This window comes from Dipodomys spectabilis, unplaced genomic scaffold, assembly GCF_019054845.1.
Source record: "Dipodomys spectabilis isolate Male_0828 unplaced genomic scaffold, ASM1905484v1 ptg000043l, whole genome shotgun sequence".
Classification (NCBI taxonomy): Eukaryota; Metazoa; Chordata; class Mammalia; order Rodentia; family Heteromyidae; genus Dipodomys; species Dipodomys spectabilis.
Window position 1 is genome coordinate 16,002,729 of NW_024870720.1, and position 19,924 is coordinate 16,022,652.

General features: G+C 40.3%; 1 protein-coding gene across 6 annotated transcripts in view; it reads right to left on the reverse strand.

The window, feature by feature from the left end:
• Clock (clock circadian regulator) overlaps positions 1-16,830 on the reverse strand; it is a 73,846-nt gene extending 57,016 nt beyond the window's left edge. For 5 of the 6 annotated variants that reach the window (XM_042678299.1, XM_042678298.1, XM_042678297.1 and 2 more), the window contains exons 1-2: positions 16,404-16,531; positions 15,553-15,638 (exon numbers count right to left, since the gene is read on the reverse strand). The gene's annotated coding sequence lies outside the window, so the exon portion shown is untranslated. Of the gene's footprint in view, positions 1-15,552; positions 15,639-16,403; positions 16,532-16,708 lie in introns of those variants that run through there. The other variant, XM_042678296.1, reaches the window with a different exon arrangement.
• Between the last annotated feature and the right edge of the window lie 3,094 nt (positions 16,831-19,924).

Sequence of the window (19,924 nt, forward strand, 5' to 3'; positions counted from 1 at the left end):
AAAAAGAATAACACTTCAAACCAGTTTTATGAACTTTTCTTTTTCAATAACACTTCAAACCAGTTTTATGAACTTTTCTTTTTCTTTTCTTTCTTTCTTTTTTTTTTTTGGTCAGTTGTGGGGCTTGAACTCTCGGCCTGGGTGCTGTCCCTCAGTTCTTCAGCTCAAGGTGAGCACTCTACCACTTGAACCACAGTGCCACTTCCAGTCTTCTGGTAGTTAATTGGCGATAAAGTCTCAAAAACTTTTCTGCTCAGGCTTTGAACCTCAATCCTCAGATCTCAGCCTCCCAAGTAGCTAGGATTACAGCATGAGCAACTAGCACCTGGCTCCAGTTTTATGAACTTTTTTTTTTTTTTGGGGGGGGGGAGTCCGGTCATGGGGCCTCAACTCTGGGCCTGGGCGCTGTCCCTCAGCTCTTCAGCTCAAGGCTAGTGCTCTACCACTTGAGCCACAGCACCACTTCTGGCTTTTTTTCTTTTTGCGTATGTGGTGCTGAGGAATTGAACCCAGGGCCTCATGCATGCAAGGCAAGCACTCTACCACTGAGCCACTTTCCCAGCCCCAGTTTTATGAACTTTTATGAACCAGTAAAGCTTCTGGCTCCAAACAAACAAAATAACTCCAGCACCATATCTCCTTATCAGAGATGAGAATGAGCCCCCTGAAAATGTCTTCAGCTTCAAATAAACTTCACCTAAATCTGAAGATTCAGGGAAAACTAAATTCCCAGAATGAAATGCATACTGAACAATCTGTACCAGAACTCTCAACTTATATATACCTGGCCTCTATATTAACCCTGAGGTATCAAATAATGTCTTCACCATTCATAGCCTAATTCTTGCAATTTGTAAGTACATTAACTATCTGGCAAAAAAGAGGGGAAGGAGACTTTACAGATGTAATTAAAGAGATAGATCCTGAGATGGGGGAGACTTTTCTGAATTATCCAGATGGATCCCACTTAGTCATATGAGTCCTTAAAAGCTAAGGATTTTTCATAGCTGGGCTCAGGGGACAGAGAGAATCAAAAAGATAAAATTTCTGGCTTTGAAGTGATTTTATCTCAGTAAGACCAATGTTGCATTTCTAAGCTGCAGAATCTGACTGATTGATTTTTTATTGTGTTGGTCCTGAGGCTTGAATTCAGGGCCTCGGCACTCTCCCAGAGATTTCTTATTCAAGACTAGTGTTCTACCACTTGAGCTACATAAAGCTCTCTGTCTGAATTTTTGGTGTTAATTGGAGGTAAGAGTCTCAGGGACTTTCCTGCCCTGGCTGGCTTCAAAACACAATCTTCAGACCTCAACCTTGTGAGTAGCTAGGACTACAGGGATGAGCCACCAGTGTCCCACAAATTTTAAGCCATCAAGGCAGTGATCATTTGTATAGCAGAGAAACAACCAAACCCTGGCTTCTCTTGGTAAATCTGCCTCCCACAACCCTTTTTCCCTTACTATTTATAATAATCTGCCTAGAAGAGCATTCAAATAAATTCTATTGTGCTCTGTATTCCTTTTATTTCAGTGAACAGATTAAAAACTCAAGACTTTCAGGTCATCTCTTTTCACCTGATCTGTTTCTGTATATTCTGTATTACTACTGCTCTGACCCTTGCTCCGTTCCTTCTCACTTTCCAAAAATCCTTTCACTGTGTCCTCTGAAACTCAGGTGTGGCATCATCGAAATCGCTTATTTCTTCAGCACTGCTCTTTATCTTACTTGCACGGACAGACACCTCAGTCATCTAGGAGTTCTGCTCTAGCTCCAACAGTTTCAACCAAGGCTATTTCTTTCCCTTGTCTCAGATAAAAAGAACCTCTAGGAAGTAGACTTCCTCAATCCTGTCATTTCTTAGTCTTTTTCCTGTCTCACCTCCCTAAAACCCAAGCACTGACCCTCAGACCACCAGCCTTTTATCAGCTATTCCTCTTCCTCATCGCGGCCACCCACAAATCCTCAGGGTAAGCCCCCTTCCCTTCCCAACAGAGGTTCTACCCTTCCAGCACCTATTTTCTTCTAGTTTTAGATTCCACTTGATACAAGACGACAAAAACACAAACATTAAGAAAACAAACCAACAAAAACCTGGCAGCCAGGCACCAATGGCTCATGCCTGTAATCCTAGCTACTCGGAAGGCTAAGATCTGAGGATCCCAGTTCAAAGCCAAGCCCAGTCAGAAAAGTCTGAGAGACTCTTATCACCAATAAACTACTCAGAAAAAGCCAGAAGCAGCACTGTGGCTTAAAGGTAGAGTGTTATCCTCGAGAATGGAGAGGCTCAGGGACAGCACCCAGGCTCGGAGTTCAAGCCCCAGGACCAGCAAAAAACAACAACAACAAAAACTGGCAATATAACCAGTTTGTACTTGAAAATAAAGATCCCAAACTCCTCATCTTTGCTAGGACCTAAAAGAAAAAAAAAAAGGTCTTCGTTTTCTCATCTTCACTGGGAAGTCAACTTCTTATTTTACTAAAGGCACCAAGGACAATGTGAATATATTTAACATGGTCAGAAAAAATCAAATATAAAGATAGTCTATCAAATATAAAGATAGTCAGATCATTCAACTTCATCTATGAGGAATGCTTCATTGTTTTGCTACTCAGTCCTTCACACATTTATCCTAATGATGAGTCATTCCAGGGCGATTCCATGGCATAATGTGATGGCTAGTGTGACCCTAAGATAGCTCCAATAGTATTGATAATAAAAACTTACAGTAATTCCAGTTTATAGCATTTACTAAATACAGACACTCATAATACAAAATGAAGATCTTGTTGAAGGGAAATCAAGATTTCTGAAGATTTTTGTCATCTTCTAAGACAGTTAACATCTTATTTCAGACTACTTCTCCAACCTCATCTGCAGTCTACTCTGTATCACCTAAACTTAAGACTTCCTACTTCCAGCTACAATGTCTCATTATTTTTATGAAGTTGAATACAAAGAGTCTTGAGTAAACAGAGGCCTGCTTATTGTTGTCCTAGATATTAACAACATATCAAATCTTTTTGTGGGGTAACTGGGGATTGAATTCCTGGCTGTATGCTCTACTACCCTTGACCCATAGTCTCTTCTCCTAGGCCTTTGGCTTTCAGTCTGGTTTTTCAGACAGGGCCTCATGCTTTGCCAGGCCAATCTAAGACTGTGATCCTCCTACCTGAGTGGATGGGAAAATAGGCATGTACTACCACATCCCACCCAATGCCTTCATAATAAACTTAAATTGATCTTCACAGAAAATCATTATTCAAACCAAGATTCAATTAATCACTATATAAATGCCACAATGTTAGTGAAAAACTAAACAAACATACTATTTATTAGCTTCCTGTGGTTGCTGTAACAAGTTTTCAAGAAGGTAATAGAGTAAATCAACATAAGTATATTATTTTACAGTTCTATGATCAGCGTCACTAGGCAAACTTAAGGTGTTGCCAGGCTGCATTCCTTTTTTGGAACCTCAGGCAGAGAATGTGTCCTTCTTTTTTGAGCTTCTTAGAGATACAGCAGACTACATTCCTCAGCTCATGGCTCTCTTGTCTATCTTCAAACCAGATCTTCTCAGGCTGCCATCTCTTCTGCCCCTTCCTCTTCCCTTCTACTCTTGTTAACCTTAATTCTTCTTTGTCATGCCATCTAACATATTTGCAGGTTCTGGAAATCAGAAATTCTCCAAAAGATCCTTATCCTGCCTACCACATGCCATGAATCAAAAAGTCTCTCTGTAGTAAAACAAAATAGAATCTTTTAAAGAAAAGATAAACCATCAAAGAATAATTTGATCAATTAAAAAGACTCAACCACCATATCCATAACTTACTAGTTCTTTCATATTTCTTCAAGAAAATTGAAAAATAATTGATGTTATATGGCAGAACAGGCTTTCTATAGGGAATCTTCTAAGTGGAAATTTTATTATTCAGAGGTTCAAATGAATGAGAACATATTTTTCCTTCTGGAAAAATACTTAGTTGCCATATCATGTATAAAAATTGCATAATTTGTTTCAACCAAATGTATAAACACTATAAATTAAATCCCACTTTGCCCAAAAGTCCAATATGTGTGTAAATTTCTAAGCTAGGGCTCTAAAAAGAAAAAAACAGGAAAACTATATAAAAAAATACTAGAGCTCGCATATATTTATAAACCTATGCTTAATATTCCCAATATGACATTTTACCTATAAAACTCAACAAAGCCACACTTAATGTGTCACTCAGAACAGATTTCTTCTCAAGGCCATGAACAGTTCTCTAACTTTCTGCAGTGTAATCACTTCATTTAAAAAGGCAGTTGTTTTGACCTATTAAAACTTGGGTAAACTGCCAAGTTGCTTTTGTGCAGCCAAGTGGGCCAAGCAAGTTTACAACCATCTGAACACTAGTTCAAATAAGCATCCCGAACCACAGACTATTCTGAAAATAACCACCATAAAGCAGTTCTTCTTCACTAAAATAATCATTATAGCTAAGTTTATGTTTAAGATAAAATTTATCCCCTTTAAACTACTAAGATTTTGCAATCTGATTTACTTGTTGACCTTTTCCATTTATTTCTCTGGCCCTAATTACATCCAAAGCTTTCAAATAAAAACAAACACGCTTAGATATATATTTTAATGTTTTTTTCTTTCATGCATTTGTTTCTAACGCATTTATAAGATTATTTCTTTGTTGCTTTGTATGTCCCTCCCCCACAGTATAACCCCTGCTTTCACTATATTTGGTGTCGGTATAATTTGTGGAGGAGATGGGGAAAAACAAGTTGTTTAAGGGTACAGGTAGACCTGTTGCAACAATGAGAAGTACAAGTTGTCATGTCGAAAACGAACTTTACAACTTTGGTGCGGGGGGGGGGGGGGGGGAAGGCTGGGAAGGGATGTGAAGGGTAAACAAAGGAGGAGGCTGCAATGCTTGATAAGAAATGTACTCATTATCTTGCCCATGGAATTGTAACCCCTCTGTACAGTATGTTCACAAAAAAATAAAAATTAAAAAAAACAAACAAACACATAGGTATATTGCTTAGATGATAATTATTTCTGTAATTCATTTAAAACTATGAATTACAGCTAGGCGATGATGGCTCATGTCTGTAGTCTAGCTGCTCAGAAGGCTGAGTGAGATCTAAGGATCATGGTTTGAAGTCAGCTTGAACAGGAAAGTTAGTGAGGCTGTTATCTCCAATTAAAGAGCTGGAAGTGGAGTTGTATGTAGCTCAAAGTAGCAGAGTGCTAGCCTTGAGCATAAAAATGCTCAGGGAGACTACCCAGGCCCTGAATTCAAGCCCTAGGACCAGCAAACACAGACACAGATACAAAATAAAATAAAACAATGACTTATTACACATTATAGGAAATATGTGGTTACCCCACTTATTCACTAGCCAGAAATGTACAACACTGTTACTATGTTTCACAGAGTAAAAGATGGACTTAACAAGTTTTGTAGAATAGAGAAAGTCTTTCTTGATATAGAAGACACAAGATTTGATGAGAATGTACTGATTTACTAGTTAAACAATTCTTAACTTTCTATCATCTCCATTCTGCTACTGAGCTCATGCAGTAAATTCATATTTTGTATACTTTTTAGTTCCAAAACCTATTTTATTAATTTATTTTTAATAAGAAAATTTTAGACTGTTAGAAGCAAATCTCACAAACATCTATTTTTCCATTCAAGTATTTACTTTTACCTAAGGAGCACGAGCTATTTTAAGATCATTTTTGAAAACTCCATACTCTGGATCATCTCAGAGTCAGTATCTAGTTATTCCTGTCCCCCTCCTCCCCCGCCCCCCGCCCTCTTAAAAATGGCCATAGCTAGGCACCAGTGGCTCATATCTGTAATCCTAGCTACTCAGGAAGCTGAGATCTGAGAATCATAGTTCAAAGCCAGCAAGGGCAGGAATGTCTATAGGATTTTTATTTCCAATTAACCACAAAAGTGGAGCTATGGCTCAAGTGATAAAGCACTATCCTTGAGCACAAAAAGCCCAGGGACAGTAGCCAGGTCCTGAGTTTGAGCCCCAGGAATGGAAGGGGACTAAAAGGCCAGTTTTCCTATTTCTTTGTATAGCAAACCATTTTAAAATATATTCTAGACATATTGAATATTAAAAGTTATGTGACTGCAGTGTAGATTTTAACATTCTCTGGAGAATCTGCTTTTTTTAAAAATTTATACCATGTCTTTCCTTCTTAGAATGATGGTTCAACTGTAAGTTCAGTTTTCAATTTTCAGTGCCTTTGGGTTTATTCTCTGAAGACATCATTCAAGAATGGTGGTTTACATTGCAGTTCAGTTCTCTAATCTGGACTGTTTCTTTAGGTCTCTTCTAAGTATGTGTAGCTTCAATGAGGTGGACCGTTGTGCAGTCAGACATAATCAGGGCTCTGTTCTCTCTGTGATTTCCAAATCCTGCTCTAGCTTCCAGGATCTTCTTCCCCAATTCTTTTGACCAGAGAGATGTTTTTCTTCTCAGGGTCTTAAGTGTCTGTACCACCACAGTGATGAAACTTTACAACTAGAAGTTGACTCAGGGCAAGTAGGGAGTGAAAAGATGACATGAAAGGCCCTTTTACTTTCCTTTGGCTAGAAATGAGGTTCTTGGAGTTTTTCCTGTTTTACCCAATATATAGTGCTATAATTCAGCACTCCATTCTGTTAAAGCTGGGTTACAGAAAGAAAAAAAATGGTAAGCTCTCCACTGCACAAGGTATTCAAGTCCTGACTTCTACTGTTTGCTTTTTAGCATCTTCAGTTAACTTTAGTATTAGTTTTAATAAATCAAAAAGACTCACTGAATTTTGGCCTTTTATATTTTACCCATCTTCCAACAAGTTTTCAACTAATAGCTTTACAGTTACTGACTAATCATTATCTAGATTTATTATTTCATTAGGAATTACACAGTGCTAAATCACAAAATACATCTTTTGCCTAATATATCTTATGTAGTTTAACTTTTCTAAAGCTAAACTTCCCCAATTTGGTAACATTAGAAAATCATCTCTTTAGAAAAAGATAAATAAATAGTTGTGATTATTTTGTTTTAAATTTCCAATTATTTTTCCAATCTCTAGTTTTCTTGAGATTGTAAATCTATTTTTTGTTGTTGTTGTTGTTGGTCGGAGGGCTTGAACTTAGGGCCTTGTTGCTTTCCTTAAGCTTTTGCACTCAAGGCTAGTGCTCTACCACTTTGAACCACAGGACCACTTCTAGTTTTCTGGGTGGTTAGTTAGAGATAAGAGTCACAAACTTCCTGCCCCTGCTGACTTCCAGCCATTATCCTCAGATCTCAGCCTCCTGAGTAGCTTAGGATTACAGGTGTGAGCCACCAGAGCACAGCTTGTAAATACCTTTTATACGATCTTATTTTTACACAATATCCTATGGGATAACACTTTTAAAAAGTTAAGTTTTTGAAGAAACTACAAGGAAGTTTCATTATAAAATGAGATTCAGTGGAAGAGGTAAGAAAGCTCAGAACACTGAGATGAAAATATATAAATGTTCCTATCCATGAGTAGGTCTTTTAGTGTGTCTGTACATACACATATATTGAAGTTTTATAATGAAGCAGCTCTATGTTTCTTTGAGAGAATTAAGTCTTACGTTAGTGACTTGTTTCTTAAACTTTCAGAAAATAATATATAATCAACTTATGAATTTGGCCAATGAGTTGATGCCCATCTGTAAAGAATGGATCTAGAGAAACTTGTCACACCAAAATTCTCTTCCAATTAGCAAATGTACCCCAAATGCCAATAAACAAACCTTTAGAGAAACTGAGATTACTGTGATTGTGTATAGATGATAGACAATGGAACTAAAACAGATGATGCTCTTTAAGTCAACAAACATTTACTGTGCATCAACTCTGTGTCAGGTCTACGTTATCTGTGATGGATCCTCACAACATGGTACACACTCAGGAAACTTACAACTAAGCAAACACCAAAACTACTGTTGTTTTCTATTTTCCAAATGATGTATTTCAGTTCAGAGTGATGACTATAAACTAACTAGAGTAACATGTCAAGTAGATACTAAAATAAGTGTCTTCCACCATTTAATGTATAGCATTTAAATTGCCTGTCTGCAGAATTCCTTAACATTGTCTTCTAAGTCTATCCAGACTATGAAAAGACAGTGAACCTTTATCTTTAAGGCTCTAGTTTTGCTCCATTGAATCAACTGGTTTCCAAATAATGTACTAATTCTTTCACATAAAAAATAAAAATAACCGTAACAGGAAATTCAATACATCAGGGGAAAAATAAACACTGAACAAAAGGTATTTGCAAGTGTCTTAAATATTTAAAGCTATTAAGATGAATGTAAAACTTGGCAAAAACTTTTTTAAAAAGTACTCTATTTTTCTGTACATTCCCATCACTATATACATTTTAAAGAAAAATAACGAGAGTCAAATTTTGACTTATTTCCTATTTTAAAATAGAGACATGTTAGTCTAATTACAATATGATTTATAATTTCTAGTAGAGAAAAAAGCCTAAGTCACCAAGAACTAGCACCAACTTACGCTTCCAATTTATTCCCACTGTATCTCACTCTAGCAGTCAACCTATACATACTCCTATCATAAAGAGCCAGGGTCATCTAACTTACTCTGCAGAGTAAGTTACCAATAGGTAACTTACCCATAAATTACCAATAGGTGATTTTGATTTCAAGGCCCTGAAGTCTTTGCTACAACCACTTAACTGCCACCAGAGCTAAAAAGTAGGTTGATATAATACATAAAAAAACAAGAATGTCCATATTCTAATAAAGTTCTATTCATAAACACTAAAATACAGATTTCACTCATTTTTCACGGTACAAATTAGTATTACTTAAGATTTTTGTCTTCAGCTATTAAAAAAAATTCAGATACAAGTTAGGCACCAATGGCTTACATCTATAAGCCCTAATTACTCAGGAGACTGAGATCTGAGGATTGAGCTTCAAAGCCAACCCAGGCATACAAATCCAAGAGACACAGGCTCAAGGAATAAGAGTGCCACTGTGAGCAAAAATGCTGAACAAGAGCAAGAAGCCTGGAGTTCAAGCCCAGATATTTGTGCAGTTACATGCATATACATACAATGTAAATGTTATTCGTGTGTGTGTGTGTGTGTGTGTGTGTGTGTGTGTGTGTGCCAGTTGTACCAGTTGTAGGGCTTGAGCTCTGGGCCTGTGTGCTGTCCCCCTCAGCTCTTCAGCTCAAGGCAAGTGTTCTACCACTTGAGCCACGGCACCACTTTACCACTTCTAGTTTTCTGGTGGCTAATTGGACTTTCCTGCCTGGGCTGGCTTTGCACAGTGATCCTCAGATCTCAACCTCCTGAGTAGCTAGGGATTACAGGCATGAGCCACTAGCACCCTGCTTAAATGTTATTCTTAATTCATGATAATAAAATTAGGCCTAATAAAATCAGGCAGCAAGTTGAATTTAATAGTGTATAGATCCCCTGACAGAAGGAGATTATCTTGTGAACTAGAGGGTTAGCCTCTCTTTACCTCAGTTAACTGATGTTTATAATCTCTAAACTGAAAATCTGACAGGAAATAACTCACTCTTACTCTACTTTTTACTCATTTGCAAATCACCTGTTTTATCTCAGAAAAGGATAAAAGTTGTAACTTATTTTTAAGGAGTAGCAGATATTTCAAAAGCTGATATTATGCAATTACTTCTGGGTTTCTATTATTTTACCAATAAGTAACTTTTCACATTGTTATGGTTTGGATGTAAATTATCCTAAAAAGGCTTGCTCCCCAGGTGGTGGTGCTATTGGAGGATGATGGAATCCTGAAGGCTCCAATCTAATCAATGAATTCTCATTGATGAGTTCACAGGTCAATGGACTATTAGAGGAAGAGTTTGCACCAGAGAGAATGGATCACAAACCTGCCACACATGTCTGTAAATGTACAGATATTTAAAAATAGCTAAACAAAACTTAGGATAAAGGTACTCTAAAAGAATAACAATGGTTTCTCTTGGTGATAAGGGCTTCCAATATTTAAAATTTTTTCATTTGTGCATTTTTGTGTGCTTCCAAAGCTTTTTATACAACCAAAGGAGATTAAGAAAGTTGACTACTTAAAATTAAATAATTTTAATGTAAATAATAAATCACTAGCTAAGCAAATCTAATTTCAGGTACAACTCCCATTTATGCTTTAAAACACACATAAAACAAAACCTTTGAAGCCAGGTTGCTGAAGGACTAGGACTGGACTATAATCCCAACACTAGGGGAGGTAGGAGGGATGAGAGCTCAAGACCTGGGCCAGTCACCGGTGGCTCAAGCCTGTCGTTCTAGCTACTCAGGAGGCTGAGATCTGAGAATCATGGTACAAAGCCAGCCCAGGCAGGAAAGTCTGTGAGACTCTTCTCTCCAATAAACTACTCAAAAAATCCAGAAATGTCGTTGTGGCTCAAGTGGCAAAGTGCTAAACTTGAGCAAAAGAAGCTCAGGGATAGCGCCCAGGCACAGAGTTCAAGCCCCAGGCCTGGGGAGAAAAAGACCAGATCTGATTACTTAGTGAGTTCAAGGCCAAACCAAGCTATATGAGATCTGTCTCCAAAAAAAACCAGAAATAACTATTATCCTCAATCCTCCCCTAAATATAACCCATGCTTTCATTTGCTACTATTCATGAAGAGAATTAAAAATCTAGTTATTTGAACTTTTCATGTAGAAATAAAAATGTTTCGGAAAAATACCCGAAATAGTATACTATGAAAATAAAAACAATTTAAAAAATAAAATCATCTTTTACAAGTAAAAGAATTCTAAGACTTTACATAATAAACAATTATTTTTTGTGAAATGCACAACTGAAGTTGTAATTGGAGAGTTGGAACTATATTTATGAGAAGTAGGAATTTATCACTTAACTCATAGAAACTACACAAAACAGCACTATAAGCAAATGAACATAAACCAATCTAAAATGCTATTAGTCTATTAGTCTTTACTATTATTAGTCTATTATTCTATTGCTAAATTGTTGTAAAACTTAAAAGAGGTAAATAAATCCAAGATTTTAGACTCAGAAAAGGAAAGGATGTAATGTCCACTGATGTAATGTTTGTCAAAAAACTACACAAAATAATTTATTTATGCATCTGCATAAAGTACTATAAGGAAGTAAATACAAAAAAAACTGAAGTTTTACTATAGTATTAAACTGAGTAATTTTCTCTCCACAATGAAGTTTTATTAAAATGTTCTGAGTAAATATTTCATTTGACTTAGCATCAGAAGTAAAAATGTGATGGAAAGATGAGAGTAAAGATGTCACTTGGAGAATGAGGGGAAGAAATAATTTCTTTTTAACACTAACACTTTGTACTTGACACACTTGATTCTAGACAATAGTTAACTGATAAAATTAAACCTGATGGGGTTAGGGGACTTATGCCTGTAATCCTAGCTTCTAAGGAGACAAAGCTCCTGTTTGAGGCCAGGCAATGAATGAATCAACAAAAGTGCTAGATGTGAGGAATGGCTCAACTAGTGGAATTGTTGGCCATAAACAGAACCAAAAACAAAACCCACTTAAACATCCTAGTTTAAGATTTCTAATAATACTGAAATCTAAAAGTTACAGGCAGTAATGAGCAAAACAGCAAATAGCTTTGTTCTTTGGAAAAGATATATATTCATCTCATATATTATACCTACAACTCCTAAACATCCAAAGCTAAGTAAGATGTAGCCAGCTGGCATGGATATATCTGGCCTGTAATCCTAGCTATTCAGGAGGCTGAGTTCTAAGGAATGCAGTTTGAAGAAGGAGTTCTGAGGACTGAAGTTTGAAGCAGGCCAGGGAAGAGAAGTTCCTAAGAGTCTTACCTCCAATTAAACACCAACAAGCCAGAAATGGAGCTCTGGCTCAGGTGGTAGAGTGCTAGCCTTCAACATAAAAGCTGAAAAAGTGTCTAAGCCCTGAGTTTCATGCATATGCACACACACAAACACACACAGCTGATTTTTTTATATTCTTTAAGATTGAAATACATATTTTTCCTCAAAACTGTACAACTACCAAAATGAAATGTTGCAAATAATCTCACCCCTTCAATTTTATGTTTCTTTTAAAAATCTATCATTTCCTATCTTGTAATTATTATAAATGCACATGCACTTTTAACCATATCAAAGTACAAACCTACTGACCTCAATTGTACAGCAGTCAATAGTACTGCATTTTTAAAAAGGATTGTTGTGCAGTTACCTAATGTTTAAAATTTTTATTGATATAGACTTTGCATACAGGTATGCATGCACATATTCATGTAAAAAATTTCCAGGCTTTTATGTGTGTAGTGTTGGATAGGAATTGGAACACAGGGTTTTGAACATGATAGGCAAGCGATGTTCCACTGAGGAGCATCTCCAGTCTACATCTTTATATACACTTCATCTAATTGTAAACAGTCTTAAAACTTTGAATTTTCTGCAAACTCTATCACCTCTAAAGAATTAAGACTGGAAATTGCTGCTTGCTGAGAGCCAGTGGCTCACACTCAGGATCCTGAGATCTGAAAATCATGGTTTGAAGCCAGCCAGAGCAGGAAAATCTATACTCTTAACTCCAGAAAGCTATCAAAGAGCAGGAAGTATAACTGTGGCTCAAGTGGTACAGTACTAACCTGGAGGAAAAAACAAAACAACAAATCCTCTGGAAGTATACAAAAAGTACAGTCCTGGGTGAATCAGATGGATGTACACTATCTGTTGTTAGCTCAATATATAGTCAATCAAAGGCCCTTAACCAAACAAGACCCTAAAACTAGCTCCAAAGAGTCCTACTTAAAAATTATGAGATCCATCTAAATATAAGATATATCTCACATCAGTTTAACCTCTGTACAAACTATAAATTCCTCCACACCAACTGGCTCCCCAGTAGAAAAAAAAAAGTATTTCTTAAGGTTTATACCACTTTAAACTTTCTGACATACTCCAGATCATTTCCCTGTCCTGTAAGAAATAAAGAGAGACTAAACTGGCAGGAAGACAATCATTGAAGAACACAACAGTAAGCCAGGTGTGGTAGTATATAACTATAATCTCAGCTGATGGAGGTAGAAAGATCTGGAGGCCAGCCTGGGATACATGGTAATACACTTGTCTCCAAACTAAAGGAACAATTCAGTTTTCAAGACTGAATAATATGTATTTGTAAATGTACAAAGATCTAGAATGATATACTCAAGTGTTAATAGTAGTTATCTCTGGGAAAAAATGTGAGATAGAAGTAGTGGTTTTTCATATAAAGAGGGTTTTTCCTTAGTATACAGACTATATAGCTATTACTTTCCATGAGCATCACTTTATTTCTGTAATAAAAATACAATTTACAGTAATATTTTGAAGTATAATCCCATTTGTTAGAAAGGCTATATAAATCTACATACATGGAATTCAAAGAAAAACTATGTACCATTTTGCACTACAGTGGTTACTATACACCTCATATCAAAAAGGAATACAATAAAGAACACTGGTAATATCAACAAAAATGCCTACAGCATCTATCTGTTACCCACTATTACCTATTCTGATTATACTGTATTAGACACCAGGAGTTTGCCTATGATCTCCCTAAAGAATATCCCTTTTCAGTCTTAACCTCAATGAAAAGGTTAGGTTGGCAGAACTAAAAAAATCATTATATTTACAACAACCATGGTCATAAAAATGTTAAAGATTTTTTTAAACCAAGAAAACACTGCCTGTTTTCTTTTTTTTTCCTTTCTTTTCTCTTTTTTTTTTTTTTTGGGGGGGGGGGTCATGGGGGAAGAGGTGCCTGTTGTGGGGCCTGGGTGCTGTCCCTAAGCTTTTGAACTCAAGGCTAGCTTTTACCACTTGAACCACAGCTCTGCTTCTGGCTTTCTGGTGTTTAATTGGAGATATGAGTCTTACGGACTTCCTGTCCAGTTGGCTTTGAATCATGACCCTCAAAACTCAGACTCCTTAGTAACTAGGATTACAGGTGTGAGCCATCACTGGCATGCAACTCTTCTTTTGCTTTTGCACTTGTACTCAGTGGCTCATACCCTCACTTGGTAGAGCTAGCATTCTACCACGTGAGTTACAACTCTACTTCCAGCTTCTTGCTGGTTAATTGGGGATAAAGAGTCTTACAGACTTTTCTGCCCAGACTGGCTTGAAAATGCAATCCTCAAATCTCAGCCTCCTGAGTAGCTAGGATTATAAGCGTGAGCCATAGTTGCCCTTTTTATTTTTTTGTAAGAAATAAACTACACACACACACACACACACACACACAGATTAATATATCTAATTTACTTAAGGAAAAGAAAAGCTTTCCACTCCCCAAAGCACATTAACCTAGACAACCAAGTTTATTATCACTGTAATGAAGCATCACAGTAATGGGCTTTGGTGGGGTGAGTGGACCTTTGGAGGGAGGGCAGGATGTCAAAGAAGCAAAAGTGTATACAAGTAAAACTTTTGAATAATATAAAGGGAGACACAAACAATATTATCAAAGTAGGATAATCCAGCTATTATGCCAAATGTAAACAGTATCATTGACTATTTTAGCAACTCAAATAATAATCTTTAAAATTGAATTTCTGGTGTTTTGTTACAGATCTGTAATCCCACTACTTGGGAGACTGAGGCAGGAGGATTTGAGCTCCAAACCAGCTGGGGATACATAGTATCTTAAAAAAAAAAAAAAACCCTGAATTTGTCTGTGACCTCAACATTGTAAAAATTAAGGTGTAAATAATCATTAAATTTATCTTCAACATTTCAGCTTTTCTGCTTAGATTTTTAAGTCACATTGAAAATGACTAAAAATCACCACAAATTAAATACCAACTATGAGATACATTAAGAGTAGATCTTTAATCTGTTCTTTGAACCTAAAAGTCACAAAATTTTTATATATACAATGTATTTATATTGTATATGCATTTCCCATCCTTTTGTCTTCAGACTGCTTCCTCATTAGTTCTCCAAAGTTTCATTAGTTAAAAAAACACAAATTCTATGCTGTTACACCCCCCCTTAACACAAAGATGTACACTACTCTCACACTCTCCTACACCTGGCCTTTTTTTTGTTTGTTTGTTTTATGACAAATTTTTGAAGTTTTCCATGGGGATACAGACGAACGCTTCCTCATTCTTTTTTCACGGCTCATCACAATTAGTTCTACCACATTTTCAGTCCCTTCTTCGGGCTAACCTTGAATGACATTCTGATTCGGTCAGCTACTGAACACATGGATTACTTTCCTTCCCACAAGATTTCAAAGAAGAAAAAGTTTTGGGGCGTCCCAAGGTATTTTTCAGAAGAAAGTAACTCATTAAATTTCTTCATTACAAGAATGTTTTATTTCCAAACAGGTATCTCCTCCACCCCCATACAGGGGGACAGGATGGTCCACCTCGGAACAGTTTCTGCTCTAATCCCTGAAAGCCCCCCCCCCCCCCACACACACACAATCAGAAGAATCTTGGCATGAAATTACCTTTACTTTGATTTCAGGGTTCGACGTGTACTAGCCCAATCAACAAAGACTGTGAAAGTTTCTTTGCTTCTTGTGCTTTTCTTTCACTGTGAAAGGAAGACATCGATTCTGTATTTTCAAGACGGCAGCTAGAAAGTCCGCGTGGCACGTTTCTAATCTCGAGAAAGCACAACCTGAGGTGACCTGTCATCTGCCGGGTCAGAGGTCGAGGCGGTGGCTGAGTGTCCTCCACTGGATTGACATCTGCACCAGTCCCTCCCCCCCCCCCCCCAAAAAAAAACACTCCCCAGAACGCAAAGTCTGCGGCGCTGCGCCCCGGACCAAGCCGCCAGGCCGGGGCGCGGGCGGAGCGCAGCGCGGGCGGCCAGACGGAACCACGACCACTAACGGAACCAGCCCGCGGGCGGCGGCGGCCGCCGCTCGGACGGCGGAGCGCGGCGCGCGGGCCGGGCGCCGGGAGGGCGGGGCTCCCCGGAGGCGCTGGCCGCCCCAGCGCCCCATTGGGCGCCGCTCCAAACGTGCCCGGGCGGTGACAGGAATAAAGTGGGTCACAAGGCCTAGCGGGTCCCGGGCGAAAGCCCCTCTGGGCACCGATTCCGCCCCTCCCCGCTATCCCGCCGCTGGCACCGGGTGCCGCCTGGGCGCCCCTCGGCTGCGAGGCCCCGCCGTGGCACCCCAATCCCGCCCCTGCCCCGCAGGTAACCTCAGCTGCCCCGCAGGGCCCTTCGGTCCCCCGGGCCTCCACCCAACTCCTGGGGCAGCTCCGAGCCCGAGCCCAACTAGGGCGGGCGCCCTCTCCCCGGGCCGCCGCCCCCGGCGCGACACGCCGCCCCCCGCGCCCGCGCCCTCACCGTGTGGCTGGCGGCCGCTCCGGCTTCCTCCTCCCCTACCTGGGACGCGGGCTGCGGCAACTCGGGGCCACGGCCGGCCACGTCCCGGAGCCGGCGCGACGCCAGCGCCGGCTGCACCCTGGGCTGCGAGTGACGCCCCCCGCCCACCCCCAAAATACTCTCTGCGGCGGCGCCCGCTCCTCCTCCCCCTCCCGGCCCTTCCCCCTCCCTCCACCGGCGCCGGGAGCGCGCATGCGCCGCCCCGGCCAGCGGCCGGCGGACGTCAGACCGAGGCCCACCCGGGGGGGGGGGGCGATGCCGCTCACCGGGAGCGCGCGCGTGGCGGCGGCCAGATTTCCTTCGCGCGCTCGCCGGCCGGGGTTTCCACTTTCGAGTCGGTCGCCGCCAGCCGAGTCCGTGATTGCGCTCCCTCCCGGCGCATGCGTCGTCGGTGACCCCGGGCTCCGCGGCCGGCCGAACCCGGCGATCGCCCCTCCCCTCACGGCCTTCCCGGGCGCGCCGCGGTGCGCATGCGACTTGCCCCGTTAGGCGGCGCGGACCCGGGCCAGAGGATCCCGGGCGCCCGGGGAGACTCCGCGCCCGCGGGCCATCGTCCGCGCGCTCCGGGGCTGCCGAGGAAAACCTCGGCCCGCGTCTGCCCGGAGAAAAGCCGAGGAGGCGCGGCCTGGCCGGGCTGAGGGTGCGACCGCGCCGCGGAGCGGAGACTGTGGGTTCTGGTGACTTGGGCTCCTCACCCGGGATCCCAGGAGCTCCCTGCTGGGCCAGGGGTCCCGAGGCCCGGAAAGGGCGCTTCTCCCCCGCGTGGAGCAAGCACTTGGCCCTGGTCTCCCGGGTGGAGGTTGCGGCGTGCGGGGACGGCCGGCCGAGGCACCTCGGGTCTCGGGAGGAGCGCGATCGGGCCGCTTCCCGCCGTACTTCCCTCCGGTACCGAAGGACCGGGGGCCAGCGCGGCCGCGGGGAGGACGCGGAGAGGCCGGGGCATTCGCTCCTTGGCGCGCTCCCTTACGGCCTTGAATGACAAGCCCAGGGACCCGGTCAAGGAAGATGGAGGTGGCGCGATGGGGAGGAACCCGAGCTCGTACCAAACCTGCCCTGACGCCCTGGTTAGCGCGTCTAAACGCTTGGAAAGGAAATCTCTTGTAGTCCTAGTTCCTAGAGGTTTCTGTTTTGATTTGAACTTGTATTTTCTAAAAATACAGTTTGCTCAGGTGGCTCTAAAATCCTCTCCCCCAAGGCAACTTTAACCTCAGTAAATCCTTCCAAGTCTTGCTGTAATCAGAGAAAAAGGCTAGCTTAACCCGGCATGGTGGTTGCACCCCTGAATCCCAACCCTTACTGTTCCCCTGAGGATGTTTCCATCGAGTGGGAAAACAAGATTTGTTCATTGCCCCATCATATGGCAGAAGGGATTTTAGTGAACGTTTCCGAGTGTTTCCATTTCCGATTCATATTTGAGTCCGTCTTCTGTCTTAAGCTGCGCTTACCAAAATGGGTATTATCTCTTTTCCAATTTGAGTCTGAAAGCCATCTTTGCATGCATGAATAATGATAAAGTGCTATGAAAAAATAATCATATTCAAAGATGGAGATTCGGTTTACACACTTTTTGATGCCCCCAAACCAGTGTGAAGTAGATTCCTCTGGAATATTACACTAATCAGTAAGTTGGATGTGTTTGTTTTATTGTCTAAATTAGAAGTTTCCTGTTACCGCAATTAAGAGTTCTGATACTGGTAAGGTAGCAAGAGATGAGGTGAGAAGTTACTAATACTGATAAAGTAGGTTCTAGCCGACCAAGAGTTTGAATACTTTTCCTAGGATGGAGTTTTACTAGAGGAAAAGTGACCCATTCTCATATTCCCAGGCTCTAGAACATATTTTGAGAAATACCTTTGCCCTTCTTTTATTGGTTCCACTGCCCTTTGAGTCACCGGATAGAACTGTGTTCACCTCTGACTCCTTCCTCTCTCACATTATGTGTTTAATTATTTACCAAGACCTGTTAATATACTTTTTGTTGTCTCATATTCTCTCCAAGAATAAAAGAATTGGGCATCTGAATATATTTCTCAAAGGAGGAGCTAGGAGTGTAGCAGAAAGAGGGGGATGAATGACCATATCTTCTGCTGAGAAAAGAGCTGTGCAGCAGGAGGCTGTGTCTTTTATTAAATATGGATTCTCCAGTTAAAAGAAATTTGTTACTATTCTTCCTCTCAGTCTCCAATACCAAAGGGATGGACTGAGAAAGGAAAGAAAAAGTACCAGTTGAAAACAAACCTCCTTCAAAGCTAGTCTGAGCTACACTGCAAAACCCTGACCACAAGGGGAAAAAAAAGAACTAACAAACCTAAGGAAAGCACCTTCCATTTTCAGAGTTCTTGGAGTCATAAGTTCATCCCTAGAATTTTTGGCTTGAGATTAGAGTTTCATACTAGATAGATTGAATAACCTAGAGTGGAAGAGTTAAGGAACACAATCAGACTTGCTGCCTGGTGCATCTCTAAGTTTCATGTGCACACCGATTGCCTAGGATCTCATGAAAATGAAAATTCCAACTCTATGATAGGGCCAGTTATGGTTCTAACAAGTTTCCTGAGCATGGGTCTGGTGCAAGGATCACACTCTGACAAACAAGATGCTATAAAATAGAGGAGTTTCAGTAGAGCACAGTAGATTAAAAAATGTAGGAAATATCTATTTTGTAGGTTGAATATCAGCTATTAATAACTCTTAGCTGGGTATGATAAGTTCATGCTAATAATCCCAGCACTCTGGGAGACTGATACAGAAGGATCTTAAGTTTGAGGCCAGCCTGGGCCAGATAAGTGAGACTTTCTCAGACCAACAACAAAATACCTAATCATAAACTTCTAATCATAAAGTAACAGTTCATTCTCAATAAAGTGGGAATTTTACTTAAGTGAGAATATGTATGCAAGTAGTAGTAACCTGTATTGGTAAGTTTGAGTCCTTTCTAGAAGGATATGCGTGTATTGCTGAAGAGTGAAGGTGGAATTACAACCAGTCAGTTATGACATGTTATAATTTTATGTTTTACAAATACTAAAGTCATAAAAACTTAATTGCCCCTTGATAGATCTGAGTTAAGGGGAAAATACTTTCACTTAAGCTAGCCTATTTAACTTGAAAATGACAACTGTTTTTAAAAGAAAAAGATTATGTGTGAGGGGGATCTCTCACAATTGGTTTCAACTGGCAGGGAAATTGTGTTGATACTTAAGTGAATTAGAAGACACTAACATTACATTGTGCCTTTACGATAAGATAGCTCTTTTGTTTCCACTACTATTGTGTCCTAAATAGGAATTTACCTCCAATATCTTAAGGTCTCTGACATGATTTTACCTTAGCTGACAAAATAATCAATACTTTTATCTATTAAGACACCCTCCTGCCAATAGGAATAGAAGGCCCTTTTTTTACTGTTAGTTAAATTACCTCCATTTTCACCAATTTATTTCTGATATTAGCCATTTAAGCTTGTATAGATGCTCTCACAA